This window comes from Lissotriton vulgaris, chromosome 8 (genome assembly GCF_964263255.1).
Source record: "Lissotriton vulgaris chromosome 8, aLisVul1.2, whole genome shotgun sequence".
Lineage (NCBI taxonomy): Eukaryota > Metazoa > Chordata > Amphibia > Caudata > Salamandridae > Lissotriton > Lissotriton vulgaris.
In genome coordinates, this window is record NC_141696.1 from 788,413,094 (window position 1) to 788,430,016 (window position 16,923).

The window sequence follows — 16,923 nt, forward strand, 5'->3', positions numbered from 1 at the left end:
AATGCGGAGACATTGGAAAGCAAGGGAAAGGATAAAGACAAGGGGTAGGGAAAATAGATGACGCTAGGATAGTAAAATTATAGTGTTTTTGGAGAAACTAAGGCAGAGTAGTTCCAAATTAGAATTGATATGAGAAATTAAAAAGCTATGTACATATATCTGCAGCGTAAGTTTTATGGAATACCCGTTTTTAAGATGTTGATCTTTGTATCACAGTTTGATCAGCTTTAGAGGCTAATTAAATTAAGGTAAACTCGTCTTCTACTTGTTTCGTATTTTTTGGTACTTAGGAATCATTTTCATTTACGTTTTTAAGATGTAAAGTGTGGCCCGAACTGGGACTATAAGGTGCTACTAGAATAAAAGTTAATTGCTAATAGAGACTTTATTCTTTTCCTAACTATGGGATGTCTCATGACCAAATATCTTTTCTTTCAACAGTTACTTCTTCGATCAAGCTTATACTTGATCGATAAACCCCACTTTACAGGTTCTTAATTGGAGTAGGGAGTTGGCCACTAATACGGATTAAGTTCCAAAGGTATTATACGTAAAAAATATATACATATATGAAGATCCTTCTGTATGTACATACTCCGTTTGGCACTAATGAAGCCCTTTATGTGATTTCAGCTCTTCTCGACTGCAACGCTTACTGGGGGATCTACAGCTTTTGAAATTTATGAGCTGCCAATCGAACTACTTTCCCAAGTTCACACACCTTCAATTTCGAGGTGATAACATCTTGCCTACTTTACCTTGCTTAAAAGTTGCACTTAGCTCAAACTATTATAGACATGTCTTAAGGATTACACATCATATACTCTGGGCACTAACCTAAACACATGCTTACAATCCAAACACATTGTTTTCTAGCTTTGACAAGGGACCCTCAGTAATCTGAGACTATAGAGCCACAATTGAAGCATCCTGCCGGGCTCATCTATCGCTACTGCAAGGTCAATCTACAAAAATATTTCTTTCAGACTTATTATTGGGGTGTTTGAACAACCTTGGTGAACTCCACATGTTATTATATTTTGGCATAAACACAGGTCTTTCCATTCTTTCTTTTCTTTTCAGAGTATTGACTCCAAAGCTCTTTATCATCTGCTGAGCTATGTTTTTGGCAATAATTTCTATCTCCTATGTTGTCACATTCACATATTCGTTGAACCATGTGAGTCAAAACTGCACACATCTTCTCATCTTGGATACCTTACCTTATTTTTCCTTATTCCTGCTTGCTCTAGGTATTGCTTCTTGTGGTTTTCTGGTGTGACACAAACATTGTTTTCTTTCATTCACCTTTTTCTTACCTTCTTAACTTAAGACACAATTAGTTTATTTTAAGTTTGCTTGAACTCATCTGTCAACTATTGTATTTCATGTCTACTTTTTACAGCCTTTAGGAAGTTACGGTGGTGACGAAATGCGCGTTGGCTGTTTCTGTGCTACCAAGTTAAGAACTGAAACTTCAATTACATCAAAAGAAGTTGTAGTTTTTTCGAAATGCAAAGATTATTTTAAAAAACAGTATATGTTTCTCTTATGCAATAAATCAATGTTTAATCATCCGATTCTATTTTTGTCCACTAAATCCCTGCTCTGGAAGTTTTCGCTCATCATCATATGTTGTTTTCTGTGCTTGTTTAAACCTATTCACTAATTGTACCCATAGCATTTCGAGTGCCGAGGTTTGTTCTTTCTTGTATTTTGAGCAAGTCATTGCTTGACTTGTTCTATTCGATATTCTGGGCAGTGGGATATCTTACCCTGAGAGGCACCTACCAAAATTGTTTGAATGTGACATAGTAATACCCAAATTGCACCCACATCTGATATTACATTGTTTGAAGTGTGACATCATACCCACCACTATCGTGTGTGGCTGCTTGAAGACGGCATTATCATGGTAAAATATCCCAGGGAAACCGTGCACAATCTTTGGCAGCCAAATGTAGCTTGAGGTCAAAATAAATGAATGAGCAGAGTGCCTCGAAGGCCGGTGAAAGTCACAAACATCAGCACTTCACAATACAGGATTAGCAAAGTTGCTAGAAGACAGGTGTATTTTGAGCAAGTCATTGCTTGACTTGTTCTATTCGATATTCTGGGCAGTGGGATATCTTACCCTGAGAGGCACCTACCAAAACTGTTTGAATGTGACATAGTAATACCCAACTTGTACCCACATCTGATATTACACTGTTTGAAGTGCGACATCATACCCACCACTACCGTGTGTGGTTGCTTGAAGACAGCATTACCATGGTAAAATATCCCAGGGAAACCGTGCACAATCTTTGGCAGCCAAATGTAGCTTGAGGTCAAAATAAATGAATGAGCAGAGTGCCTCGAAGGCCGGTGAAAGTCACAAACATCAGCACTTCACAATACAGGATTAGCAAAGTGCCTAGAAGACAGGTGTAAACTCAGTGCTCTCAATTTGCCATCTCAGGGTCAACAAACAGCACTATACAACTCACTTGCCATACCCTGATCACTGCAAGTCACCCCTGAACAAAACATGGGTACTGCACATTACTCATAGGCATAGACAAAGTAATAACAGGCATCAATGCACATACTCACATCACTGCATAGCAATAGGTATAGCTAGAGCACTGTAGGGCATCACTGTTGCTATCATAAGTACTGGAAGGCAACACAGAGCAGCCCAGAGCTTGGTACATCATCATTGCTTTGTACTGGAGTACTCTAAGGTACCACTGTGTCAGTACAGGTCATGCCTGCATGACACCCATGGCACAGACCAATATAAGGCATCACTGCTTTTACTGAGGCCCGACACACATCCCTGGTCAAAAAGGAAGATCATCCTGGAGCCATTCTGAAGTCATCTGATGACTTCAGCTGAGCTATTCCTGTAATTATTTGTGGATGTCATCCCAAACCATCCTGAAGAATGCCTATATGGGAAAATATTTAAATGGGATGACTCTTTACTGTAATCACAAAAACTACTATAGGAGGGTGTTGTGATGACTTCCACTGGCAGGGAGTGATTACCTTTTACAACTCCACAAATACTAATTGACAACTTCAGGATGAGTGAGAATTACTTCAGGATGGGCTCTAGGAAATTTAAGGATGATTGTGGATTATTCCTGGATGATCATATTGCCGCTTTAGGATGGAAGTTGATTACTGTGGAATGACCCCATGTTAATTTCAGAATGAGTATGGATTATTCCAGGATGATTTAATGATAACTCAAAAATGAGCATAGAATATTTAGGATTATAATAAAACAACTACAGAATGAGTGTGGATTACTAGACAACGACTACATAAGTTCTTTAAGACAGTTATGAAATAATCTTGCAGGATTTTATGCCAATGGCAGGCCAAGTGTAGATAGATCCCAGGTGATTTAATGAATAAATTAGAGTGGCGGTGGATCACTAATAAATCATTACGGGCTGGATTACACCTTAAAAATTCCATGTTATAAGCACATTAGCCAACTGCCAGTATTCCCTTGCAGGGTCCCACTACTAGTTTAGGATTATGGATTTGCTGGAAGGGAAAGATTTAGAGGATCACCTCCTGAATGAACCTTCCTGTCAAAAACAGGTCTCTTGGATGCAATATGCCTTCTTTATACAATACCATGAATTATTTGCAATGCCATTAGTTCTAAAGTAAGGCCTAGATCTACAAAAGTGCCACTGAACGCAGCGCAACACCCAAATATGCTGCATTGCATCACGGGGTGAGAGCAGGAAAGTGCCATGTCTACCCCTCTCCCTTGCACCACTGCACTATTAGGCAGTCGAGCACCATGCACACATTTGCACTATAGTGCAAAGGTGTCTGCAAGAGTCTAGCTTAGGTTTTGTACTGGAATGGCCCCCTTGCAGTGCAAAAAATACTATCCCTAGAAAAACCTGAAAACATTTCCCATTGTGGATGAGTATTGTAATAAATACCAATTTGTTCTGGTTTATAAATCCTGAAAAGGTTTTGCGTCAATTCTGCATTATAAAACTTACGCAAACCAAAACCAAATCTTCCATAAATCTGGTTCCAATTATAAGATCAATATTCTCCCACTCTGGAAAGATTACTTTTTAAACTCTACCATGAGAAGAGGGCCACCTACTTTATATACCTTACTGTCGAAAACAGGCCACTTGGATGTAATATGCCTTTTTTACACAATACCAAGAAATGTTTGCAATGCCACGAGTTGTAAAGTAAGGCCCAGATTTACCAAACTATCACTGAACGCAGTGCAGCACCCTAATTGGCTATGTTTCATAACAGGGAGAGAAGAGGGAAGTGTCATGCCTATCTCTCCCTCTAGCTCCACTGCACTATAATGAAATGTTGTCTCTGAGAGTCTAGCCTAGGTTTTGTACTGGAAGGGCACCCTTCTGGTACCCAAAAAATACTATGTCTAGACCAACGTAAAACCTTTCCCATTTCGAATGAGTGTTGTACCAAATACCAATTTGCTCTGATTTGTAAATCCTGAAAAGGATTTTGAGTTAGGTCTGCATTAAAAAACTTAAGCAAACCAAACACAAAACTTCTCTAAATCTGGTCCTAATAATCAGATTAATGTTCTCCTGCTTTGGAAATATTGCTTTTTAAATTCTACAGTGAGAGGTAGACACCTTTATAAAATAAATCTGAGAAATGCTATTTTTTGGCTAGTTTGTGCTGCAGAAATACCACAGCGGTACAAATGGGGGTGGTGATGGACGGAGCATCTGAACCAATCAAACACTCACACCCAGTCAACAGATCTGGGTATAACCCATCACCGTTCTTTAGCCCACTCTGCCACCCTAGTTCAGACATGGCCATATGCAAATCAATCTGACCCTGTGCCTCATGGGAACAGTCCAGCCCGAACTGTCAAGCCATGCCTTCCCTGGACCGGAAACAAGCTTCCTAGGACCGGTTTCTGGCATTACAGCCGTCTTCAGCCAGGCTTGCTTCAATCCAGTGGCAAAGTGATCAAGGGACTCACGTCTGAGCATACCCTGCCAACTTATGGCAAACAAAGTGATACCAAAGGGGGTGGTGATGGACAAGCACCTTCATACAAAAGAAGTGGTCAGCAACAATGTTATACTTTGCATTCAGATAAGCTTAACAACGTGTGCTGCTACTCCCATACTCCTGACTCACTGGGACTTGCCTTATTGTGAGGTATAGAGCATTATCTGAAGCTGTTTGACGTAGTGACCAGCGGCAAAAAACTAAACAAAACAGTGGTTGATGGAAAAATGTTGAAAAGGTATGTGTCAACATGTAATTTTATTTATGTACAGCACATATTTGGCCCCATATGGGCCAGGATACCAAACATGAGAAAAAATCCAGGAAAAAAAAGTCCGGGAACAAAAGGAGGGCAAAAAGGCAAGGCAACTGCAACCAGAACAAATGGCTTAATGAACACAAGCAGCTTCAGTGTTGGATTCTAGATTCTGAGTTTTCTTTATTCCTCTTCTAGCATTTCAAATCTTTAAAAACAGCTTCCTTCTCATACTTCTGTTGTCGAGTGATGGCCAGCCGTTGGTACTGCAAACAGACTACATAAACTCTGGAAAAACAAAATAACATACATCAGTATCATGTTACCACCGCTATTATTGGATTTTAATAGGTCTTAACTTTTGTGGAATGGGACCTCCGATGATAAATAGTTGGGTCTCCTCCAAAACTTGAGATAAGACTTAGGGCAGCAGGAGTGGGCATGGCTCACAGCAGGAGTACTTTTCTGCAGCTCAAAATCTGCACTAAATGTGAGAATTATAAAAGAGCAAATGTGACTGACAACAGAAATTGAACACAAAGCACAACCACAAAGCTGGTGTTTAGCCCCTGGTCTCCAATGACCTTTCTAGCCCCAAGCAGCAGTCTGTCTTCTCTGCCTCTTTCGCCCTTTTGAAATGCTGCGCTGCACCTGTTGGCCTCTGGGACATTCCAACCAACAACCACTAGAGTCAGAGGAGTCTCACAGCCAGCTCTATCCAAGTTCCTCACACCTGTCCTGGATACATTTTGAAATGTTGGACTATGCTGTGGTTGGGGTACTTAGAAGAGAGACTGTACCAATGTTAGGAATTGAAACAAACACGTGCCATAGTCTTGTTCACTAGACGCGGTCAAGTAATCAGTGGCAGATTTATTTACAAAACTATCATGGAGGCAGCCACGGTGAGTCAGAACTCTACTTGCAATGTTCATATTTGGAAAACAGTCTAAGAAACTAGCATAGTGATCAGAAATCAAAATTGGAGCTTACAACCAAGTGCTAGGAACAGGACCCGCTGAGCACAGTATTTTATAAGTTCAGTTTGCTATCACCAATTCATCCAGTTTGAGTCCCTCACCTGGACCTACAGATTTAGAAATAAATTCCTAACTCAAGGCTTTGTGTCAGATTTGCATGCCATTTGTGGCACAAACTCAGCACAAACTCAGCACAAACGGTTAGGAAATTACAAGTCACCTGATTGCTCTTCTTGCTTTTTTGCAGCTGTTAAGTAATGATGAAGTCTTCGTACAATTATCTGATACAAGACCACATATGCAAACCTTCTTTAACCCACTGTATATTAATACATTTTTACAATCCAATATCAACTGAATGTTAATTTGAACATTTGTAATATCTTACCAAATAATGCATCAACCTTCTCCTCATGAAGGACAGCTGTTCCAGCTCAAGCCTTTGTTACTCCTTTTGCAGATGCAAGTTCTTTTGGAGAAAATAGTATTTCACTGATACCATTGAGAAAGAAACCTGCACTGTCACGAGCTGCCTTGGCTTCCTCCAAGAGTTTGTGCAATTTTCTCTTCGGAACAAGAACATCTCTGAACCATGAAGGATCATTTGAGTCCTTCACCAACTACTGCATATCAGTCTGCAAAATAACACAACTATTAACTATTTGCCTTCATGTTAGGTTGCATACTAAAAAATATATATAGGAAGAGAGTGTTTTTTTATTTTGATTTGGAATCTATACATGGCTAACAATGTAATATTTGCTATGTTAGCTCTAGGAGTACAAAGCAGCCATATTTCAAAATATTGCATGCAGAGTGTTTTCTAAGTCCTCATGCAGGAAATCTACATGGTTTGTCCTATATAAACTTTAACTGTGCTATAGAGTGGCAAAGAAAACAAGTACCTTTTGTACAGTGACTGATCAACTGCATATTTTAGATGCTGCTGTGTCTGTTAAGTTCCTTGAATTGGTCAAAGCAGGCAGATCGCCTTGCAAATACTGTACTGCCTTGCAACTGTGCTATAATCAAATACATACAGTTGTTAAAGGCAGCATATAATAAACAAAATATTCACATAACAAGCATACTTTTTGCAAGGCATGTGTTTGGGTGGAAAAAAGGATTATTAATGATAATTTGTAATGGTTTATGTGAAAAAGTAGAATATCAAGCACACACCTTTTAAGTGTTCGTTTTTGTCTTGTAACCGCACACACTACTCATTCAGACAGGAACCAGGGCCAACAAAACAGCTTTCATTTTGATTAATTAGGGCCAAGGAGGTATATACTATTTCCTTAGAGAGAAAGAAAATCATAATTAGGCCATACAAGTGGAAATGCAATTTCCTATGTACCTTATAAAAAAACATTACCCTAATGTTGAATGATGGACTTTCCTCTGTCATCAAATAAAATAATTCTTCATTGTCCTGAGTGGGGAAAAAAGAAAAGAAACCATAAGGCCCTCATTTATACTGATCATGTCAAACAGTTTTCTATTTGTTTCACCTGCTTTTTGCAGAGATAACAGGTTGAAATTAGGTGGTTTTGGCACCAAAAGGCATGTTACGTTAACCAAGGAAAAAAGGCTGGCATAGAGGCTTGAAAATATGCAAGTGTGTATAATGGCAGAACACATTTAGCTCTGCTTACATTATGGTCAAAGCTTTTGTTGCTTACACACGGGTCATCGTGGCAAGGGGTTTGGTTCACATCCACAGCTGTTGCAGCAGATGGAAAGTCACTGTAGGCCTTGTGGTGTCAAAATATGTGGTGCCAAGGGTACCATCATTTTGGGATCTTGTCTGCAGGGTCTAGTAGGTGTTACGGCATTGCTCGAAACAGCCAGATCTTGTGTTGTAAATAGTTTTGGGGGTATTAACTGGTGACATGGTGAACCTGAGGCATGTTTTTGTCCTTGATATTTGGATTTAAGTGGGGACTCCAAGACAAGTTCATTGTCACGTTGCACTGCATCATATTTACTTGTGGATTTTGGATGAAGTACACTATTCATCCCTGCTAAAAGGGCCAGGTTTTGAAGTTTCTGCAAATTCATCCGCGAACTCGCATCGCCAGGCTGGGAAGCTGTGCTTTCGGCATGAGCTTGGTTACCAACTCTTATATAATCCAGCCCACTCTGCTTGGCTTTTTTTGTCCTTGCATCTTTTCTCTGCAATTTCTTCCTCTTGCAGTTCATGAAACACACTCCTAAGTCTTCCAGCGCTTCCCCGATAGCCACAGTCCATCATCAACAGCTTTTCCTCCTGTGCCGTTTGAAGTAACACCTGTTTTAAACCCTCTGTTGTGCCCAAATAGCTTGCAATCAAGTCTTCAAAAATATTATGAATCATAACACTGTTTCTTCACTAAAAAAAGGAGAAACCAAATATATATATTTATATATGAACTTCAAAACCGAGATAAAAACACATTCCTCACTTGCAATATATCTCCACCCGCTAGCCAGAATATATAAATACACAGGTATTGATAATAAAGGGCAAATGTACAATCTATCCATAACAAAGTAAGTAACTTTTCATTAAAAGACAGTACACATTGTAAGCCTGAACTTGAACCTCCTGAAAAAACTTGCCTAAATAAAATAATTTATCCACAAATGGCTGCGTTATAGTAGTGCCACAAGCTAAACATTTCAGCCCTTTTCATAGGTGTTACATTTGTCTCTTGAGAGCTATGTAAGGCATATGTGAGGACATGCATGTTAGTTTTAACTGACCATTAGCGGATTAATTTATTCCCAAATGTAGGTTTTTACTGTAACCGGTTGGTGAATCGTACCATTATACTCCAGTTGCAAACTTAATATAAAGGTTTTCCTATTGTGCTTACCAGATGATTGCAAAAGAATCAAAGCTTTAAAATCTCTCTCTTCGGTGATTGGCCGACCAGTTTCATCTATATTTTTGACCAGCCATTTACAAAGAACTTCACCGGGATTGTCCAAAAGCAGAAATTCGCCATCTTTCCTCACAGACACATAACAACCACAAGTGAAAAATAGGATATTGAATGAAACAATGATTGCTAGATATAACAATCAGGAATTAGTTTATGTCTTGTTTAAGTTTTCAGAGGCATCATACAAAGCATATCAAACTGATTCACTGATTATTTATTTGGAGAAAAGCATCCCAAAAAGTACATTGACCTGGTGCAATTTAGATATAATATGCATCGATTTTCGACTACAAACAAGTGTTTAGGCATCCACTGAAGGCCATTGAGGAAATGCATAATAATACAGTATGTGCTAAAGGAATTACAATTCATATGATATAATGACCTCAGAAGGGTGAATGGTTGAGAGTCAGTCAGTCAGAGAGAGTCAGTCAGTCATAGAGAATCAGTCAGTCAGAGAGTCAGTCAGTCAGTCAGTCAGTCGTTCAGTCAGAGAGAGTCAGTCAGTCAGTCAGTGCTCTGCTGTGCTAAGGATCAAGCTTAATTGGCCCTGGCTGCAGGCCCCCCTTATGAAAGCGATTAAAAACGAACTGGCCCTTTGCTGAAAAAAACCATCAGTGCTTTACATGCAGTTGCATGGGTGCTGAGTACAGCGTCGATAATATTGGTCCTGTCCCGATTGACTGTTTGACCCCTTGGTGGCAGCTGCAGCATATGGCTTACCTGAGTACGCTGGAATCCCTGAAGTTTTCCTCCTTTGAAAGTGTAAAGTTGGTAAATTAAGAGACTGAGGACGATCCATCGTGCCCCTTTTATGGCCTTTGCACTCTCTTGACATTCGTTCTTGCACCAGAACAATCACGTCACTTCCGGCGCTCCCGGATGTGCGTAGGCTTTGGCGAGACGAGTCCACCGGCTTAATTCGGGTATATCGCTAAAGGTGAGTGGAAGCAGGACATGTAAAATTTAACATTTTGGCATTTTAAAAGTCATGAATGTATATATACATGGATGCTATAGCTGAAGGAGTGGCGAGCTGCTCTCCAGTGATGACCCGGTTCAAGTCCCAGCTCCAGCTGATGGTTTTCAGTTGGCGGGGGTGCAGGTGGTATGCAAATTGAAGCTGTGGCTAAAGCATCCAACCTTCAACGGAAAGCAAGGTCGAGCCTCCTGTGAAATGTTTTGCTCTTTTGTAAATTATTTGGAGTTCGAATTTTAAGTGCTCCCAGTTGCACTATTGAAAAGCAAAACAAGAACTAGCCCTAAATATTTCCAGTGGGCACCAGCAGGACCCAGCCCACTTAAGGCCCTGGGCCTGAGAGTCGAGGACTGCCTGCTTATAAAAGGCCTTATGCTGTGCTAAGCATCGGGTTGGCCCTGGCCTAGGCTCCCCCTTATGAAAGGGACCGAAAACAATCTGTCCCTTTGCTGAAAAAACAATCAGTGCTTTAATATGTGTGCTGCCCCACTGGAATTCTGCTGCTGTCCATTAGTTTGGACATAACTCATCTAATCTTACACATACACTACAGGACTATTGGCTTTGTCAATGGTTGTTGGTTGCTTAAGATAAATAAGCCATGTCTGAACTGGGGTGGCAGAGTGGGCTAAAGAACGGTGAGGGATTAAACCCAGATCTTTTGACTGGGTGTGAGTGTTTGATTGATTCAGATGCTCCATCCATCACCACCCCCATTTGTACCGCTTTTGGCAGTCATAAGTGTGGCAGGGTATGCTCAGACGTGAGTCCCTTGCTCACTTTGCCACTGGATTCAAGCACGCCGGGCTGAAGATGGCTGGAATGCCAGAAACCCGTCCTCAGAAGCTTGTTTCCGGTCCAGGGAAGACATGGCTTGGCAGTTCGGGCGGGACTGTTCCCATGAGGCACAGGGTCAGATTGATTTGCATATAGCCATGTCTGAACTGGGGTGGCAGAGTGGGCTAAAGAACGGAGATGGATTAAACCCAGATCTTTTGACTGTGTGTGAGTGTTTGATTGATTCGGATGCTCCGCCCATCACCACCCCCTTTTGTACCACTTTTGGCAGCCATAAGTGTGGCAGGGTATGCTCAGACGTGAGTCCCTTGCTCACTTTGCCACTGGATTCAAGCAAGCCGGGCTGAAGATGACTGGAATGTCAGGAACTGGTCCTCGGAAGCTTGTTTCCGGTCCAGGGAAGATATGGCTTGGCAGTTCGGGCTGGACTGTTCCCATGAGGCACAGGGTCAGACTGATTTGCATATAGCCATGTCTGAAATGGGGTGGCAGAGTGGGTTAAAGAACTGTGATGGATTCAACCCAGATCTTTTGAATGTGTGTGAGTGTTTCATTGATTCAGATGCTCCGTCCACCACCACCTCCTTTTGTACTGCTTTTGGCCGCCATAAGTGTGGCAGGGTATGCTCAGACGTGAGTCCCTTGCTCACTTTGCCACTGGATTCAAGCAAGCCGGGCTGAAGACGGCTGGAATGCCAGAAACCGGTCCACAGAAGCTTGTTTCCAGTCCAGGGAAGACATGGCTTGGCAGTTCAGGCTGGACTGTTCCCATGAGGCACAGGGTCAGACTGATTTGCATATAGCCATGTCTGAACTGGGGTGGCAGAGTGGACTAAAGAACGGTGATGGATTTAACCCAGATCTTTTGAATGGGTGTGAGTGTTTGATTGATTCAGATGCTCCGTCAACCACCACCCCCTTTTGTACCGCTTTTGGCTGCCATAAGTGTGGCAGGGTATGCTCCGACGTGAGTCTCTTGCTCACTTTGCCACTGGATTCAAGCAAGCCGGGCTGAAGACGGCTGGAATGCCAGAACCCGGTCCACAGAAGCTTGTTTCCGGTCCAGGGAAGACATGGCTTGGCAGTTCAGGCTGGACGGTTCCCATGAGGCACAGGGTCAGACTGATTTGCATATAGCCATGTCTGAACTGGGGTGGCAGAGTAGACTAAAGAACGATGATGGATTAAACCCAGATCTTTTGACTGTGTGTGAGTGTTTGATTGATTCAGATGCTCCGCCCATCACCACCCTCTTTTGTACCGCTTTTGGCAGCCATAAGTGTGGCAGGGTATGCTCAGACGTGAGTCCCTTGCTCACTTTGCCACTGGATTCAAGCAAGCCGGGCTGAAGACGGCTGGAATGCCAGAAACAGGTCCTCGGAAGCTTGTTTCCGGTCCAGGGAAGATATGGCTTGTCAGTTCGGGCTGGACTGTTCCCATGAGGCACAGGGTCAGACTGATTTGTATATAGCCATGTCTGAACTGGGGTGGCAGAGTGGGCTAAAGAATGGTGATGGATTAAACCCAGATCTTTTGACTGGGTGTGAGTGTTTGATTGATTCAGATGCTCTGTCTATCACCACCCCCTTTTGTACCGCTTTTGGCCGCCATAAGTGTGGCAGGGTATGCTCAGACATGAGTCCCTTGCTCACTTTGCCACTGGATTCAAGCAAGCCGGGCTGAAGACGGCTGGAATGCCAGAAACAGGTCCTCGGAAGCTTGTTTCCGGTCCAGGGAAGATATGGCTTGTCAGTTCGGGCTGGACTGTTCCCATGAGGCACAGGGTCAGACTGATTTGCATATAGCCATGTCTGAACTGGGGTGGCAGAGTGGGCTAAAGAATGGTGATGGATTAAACCCAGATCTTTTGACTGGGTATGAGTGTTTGATTGATTCAGATGCTCCGTCCATCACCACCCCCTTTTGTACCGTAAGATAAATAAGCAGCAACCAGCACTTTGTTGTAACAGTGAAAATTTTACATGTTTTTTTTTAATGGGGAAGCTGTGGCCTAGTTAGAGCGTCCATCCTTCAATGAATAGAACGCAGGTTCGAACTTCCTGTGACACATGTTTTGCTCTTTTGTAATTTAATTGGAGCGAGCAGCACAGCTACTGTGTACTGGTAGAGAATTTTGTTATTTTCAGGGCCAGTGGATTATGTGATACTGGGAAAACAGTGTTTTCCCCACAACTATAGATCTGCTGCATGTGCCACTGAATCAGCACGTGCTGCATAATCTGCAGATTTAATCCAAGAACTGGTTTCCAGTTTAAGGGGACGAAAGTTTCAAATAACATGGTGACACGTGTTCCTAAGCTGTGGAAGACTGTTGGTAAGGTTGACTTGTCATATTTTGTTGTTTACTACTTTATTTGGTTGTTAAACTGGTACTAATGAAGTAAAGTATAGTTGCCTTGACAGTGCTACTATGTGCAAAAAGTTCAATTTAATAAAGCAATACTATCACAAAATGTATTGCATTACGCCGCATACGTTGTTTTTTTTTGCTGCACAATTTAGTCAACCGTGCCACATAATTTGGTCCTCACCTGCTGCATAATTCCAGTAGCCCTATTATATTGCAAAATTTTAGCCTGCTATGGCACCCACACTGATCAGAGTGTATTGGGTTCTTATTTAGGCCATGGTTAGTAAAAGTGAAGATTATCTTGACTCTACAATGTGCATCATGTAGGCAGCATTTGTGCCTGAAAATAAAGCATGCGTTGCCTCAAAGTCAAATCTAGTTAACTGCCCAGGGCTATTGTTACCAAGGTACTGTTAATATGCTTTTGTCATTACTGTCTTACAACATGCTCCTTGTGCCACATCATCAGCATGCCGATGTTTAATTACAACAGCAGCGTGCTTTTGAGCAGAGCTTCGGGCACCGGCACTCTATATCTTTATTTATTTATTTATTAATTTGATGACATTTATAGAGCGCGTACAATTACCCGTGGGCGTCTCGGCGCTATGTGACAAATTAAGCACGGCATATCATTGTTGAGGTAACACAAACATGTTGGCTTTCTCATTGTTAGGTATTACACAGGGATAGCAGCAGATTCATGGAGTGAGACAACAATTCTTTTACATTTATGGGTTGCAATTTTTTATGACGCAGAATGTTTGCTTATTTGGTATAGAAATGGATCCTTGCACAGAATGGACTTTTGGAGCTACTATTTAAGTATAATGTTGCTAGCTCTCGTTTTTTGGCAAAATTTGGGTTGAACACCCATGGCGAATTCTAATGAATAGTATTTGGTGAGTAAATGAGCATGGGGCTATTTTATTTATATTCTGGGCCACACTGTGTCTGGTGTCCTGACAACCTCTTGCTCCTCAAAGGCTTCTGTTAATACCACCCCAGGATAAGTATGAACCTGTATTCCTAAATAGAGTACGAGTCGGGGTTTATTGTAGAGGGCAGTCCAGATTCACTGGAACTGTGGCTGACATTAGGGGGAAATTAAAGATTTGGCCCAATCGCCCTTAAGGCCCGATAGTTGTCATCGGAGTGCTGTCGCCACACATCTAGCAGACTTAACTGGTCAATAATATCTACTATTGCTTTAGCTGCAGCAGAAGGGTGACGTGGAGGGTCCTTGGAGCGGTCACAGTAGGGTCCAATATGCAATTGAAGTCTCTTCCCCAAATTTGTGGAAGATCAGTCGCTTTAAGTAGGAGGGAGCCGAGTGATTTGGCAAAACTGCTGATCATCTTGGTTGGGACCATATATATTCACTACCTTAACATTTAGTCCTTCTTTGTGGTAACAGTCAATCAATCAATCAATCAGGTGTTTATAGACCGCGACTACTCACCATAAGGGTCTGCGTATGACACAATGTTGAGTCCGTAGGTTCTGACAATGGGGGCGACAGGAGCCATATAGGCATGGAAGAACATAGGGCTGAGGGAGGGCCCCTGGGGGACTCAGCAGGTGGTTGGTGTTGGGTCTGAGAGGAAAGGGAAGAGTCTAACCTGCTGTGTTCTGCCAGGGAGGAAGGAGCGGATTCAGTCGAGGGCTTGGTCCTGGATCCCTGCGTCGTGGAGTCTGCTTATTAGGGTGCGGTGTGACACTGTGTCTGACGCCGCTAAGAGGTCAAGGAGAATGAGGGCTACTGTTTCTCCTTTGTCCAGTAGGGCACAGATGTCGTAGGTTGGGGCAAGGAAGGCAGTTTCCGTACTGGTTTTTTTTCTGAAGCCGGATTAGGAGGAGTCGAGGATATTGTGTTCTTCGATGAATGTGGCGAGTTGGCCGTTGATGGCTTTCTCGATGACTTTCGCTGGGAGCAGGGAGATGGGTCTGTAGTTTTCGAGGTCGGTGGGGTGTGTCGAGGTTTTCTTCAGGAGGGGGTTGACCTCGGCAAGTTTCCAGTCATCGTAGAACTTGGCGGCCGCCAGGGAGCGGTTGATGGTGTGGTGGAGCATGGGTTTGATGGTGCTGGCGGCTCTGTTGAAGATGTGGTGGGGGCCGGGGTCCGTGGGAGCCCCTGAGTGGATAGACTTTATTGTTTTCAGTGGTGAGGGCTGTCCAGTTGTTTATTACTGGCTTCAGGGTGCCAGGGGTGGTTGGTGATCGTTCGGTGTGTTGGTTGTCTTTGTCAAAGTTGTCATAGATGCTCTTGATTTTATGGTGGATAAAGGTGCTAAGTTTGTCCCAGAGGTCATGTGAGGGAGGGATGTTGGTGGACTCGCTGTTGGGTTGGGTGAACTCCTTGATAATGTTGAAGAGTTCTTTGCTGTTGTGTGCGTGAGTGGAGAGTCTGTCTTCAATCATTTTTTTCTCATTTTTCGGATGAGTTGGTGGGTGTTGGTTGCGGCTCTGAAATTGTTGTGGGCTTCTGTGGATTTGGTGTTTCTTCAGGCCTTTTCGGTGCGGCAGCAAGTGCGTCTGGGCTCTTGAATTTTGTTGGACAGGACATATAACGATTAAGCACACGTATGACCTTTATTTACATGACACCCTGCTCCAAAGGGTTGCCTGGGGTGACTTATATGAAATAAAAGGGGATTTTGAGGCTTGGCAAGTAGCTTCAAATGCCAAGTCGAAGTGGTAGTAAACTGCACACAGAGGCTCTACAATGGCAGACAGACCTGAGACAGGTTTGAAAAGCAAGTCAAGTCAAACAGGTTTTTATTCGATTTACATCATAAAAGACAGTGTACATAAAAATGCAGTTCATACAGATTAGTATATAAGATAATAAATACTTTACAATTTAAAACCAGGTTAAAAAAGTATTACATTTAAACAATGATGTAAGAAGACCCATGATGACCTATAGCAATACTAAGTTACAGTTAAAAACACATTAAAACGTATGACATAGAACCTTCATTTTCCATAATTGCGACTACGGAGTGACCAGGTCCAGCTCAGGAATTTTGCTACTCCAATAACAATAAGGGGAGTAGTATCAGTTTTTAAGATCCTAGTAGCTGCAATAGCAGATCTAGTACCCAGTGAACGGCAGACCGGTGAGAGCCAATTTTTTCTGGGAACCAAATACATGGGGCAGCAGAAGAATATATGTTCGATGTTTGAAAAGCTACTTATGTTGGCGTAATCTGTGGTAGAAGTTCACTGGTTACGTTTCAAGTACAGGGCCTGGGTATATGATATATCACTTTACACAGGAAATATCAGTAATTCATGAAAAGTCTAAATCTTGAAAACACCGCTACTAGAGCATTGTATGTTTGTCAGGTGTAAATACCTTTTAGCGGCCTTCCATTAGCCACGAAGATACTGAACTGAAATGTTTGGCATCATAAAAAAATTCCAAGTGAGGAAGTCAAAGTATTGTCTGCACGAGAAAGACCCACAGCTCAATTTCCATATTTAAAGTATATTTCAATCTGTACTCCACAGTATGAACATCTGTTGAATGTGCAAATAATGACTCAAGACTATTGGAACCAGAAAGA

At 42.2% G+C, this 16,923-nt stretch overlaps 1 pseudogene; it reads right to left on the reverse strand.

Moving 5' to 3' along the window:
- Window positions 1-5,426: 5,426 nt before the first annotated feature.
- LOC147697987 (uncharacterized) lies at window positions 5,427-10,005 on the reverse strand (annotated as a pseudogene).
- Between the last annotated feature and the right edge of the window lie 6,918 nt (window positions 10,006-16,923).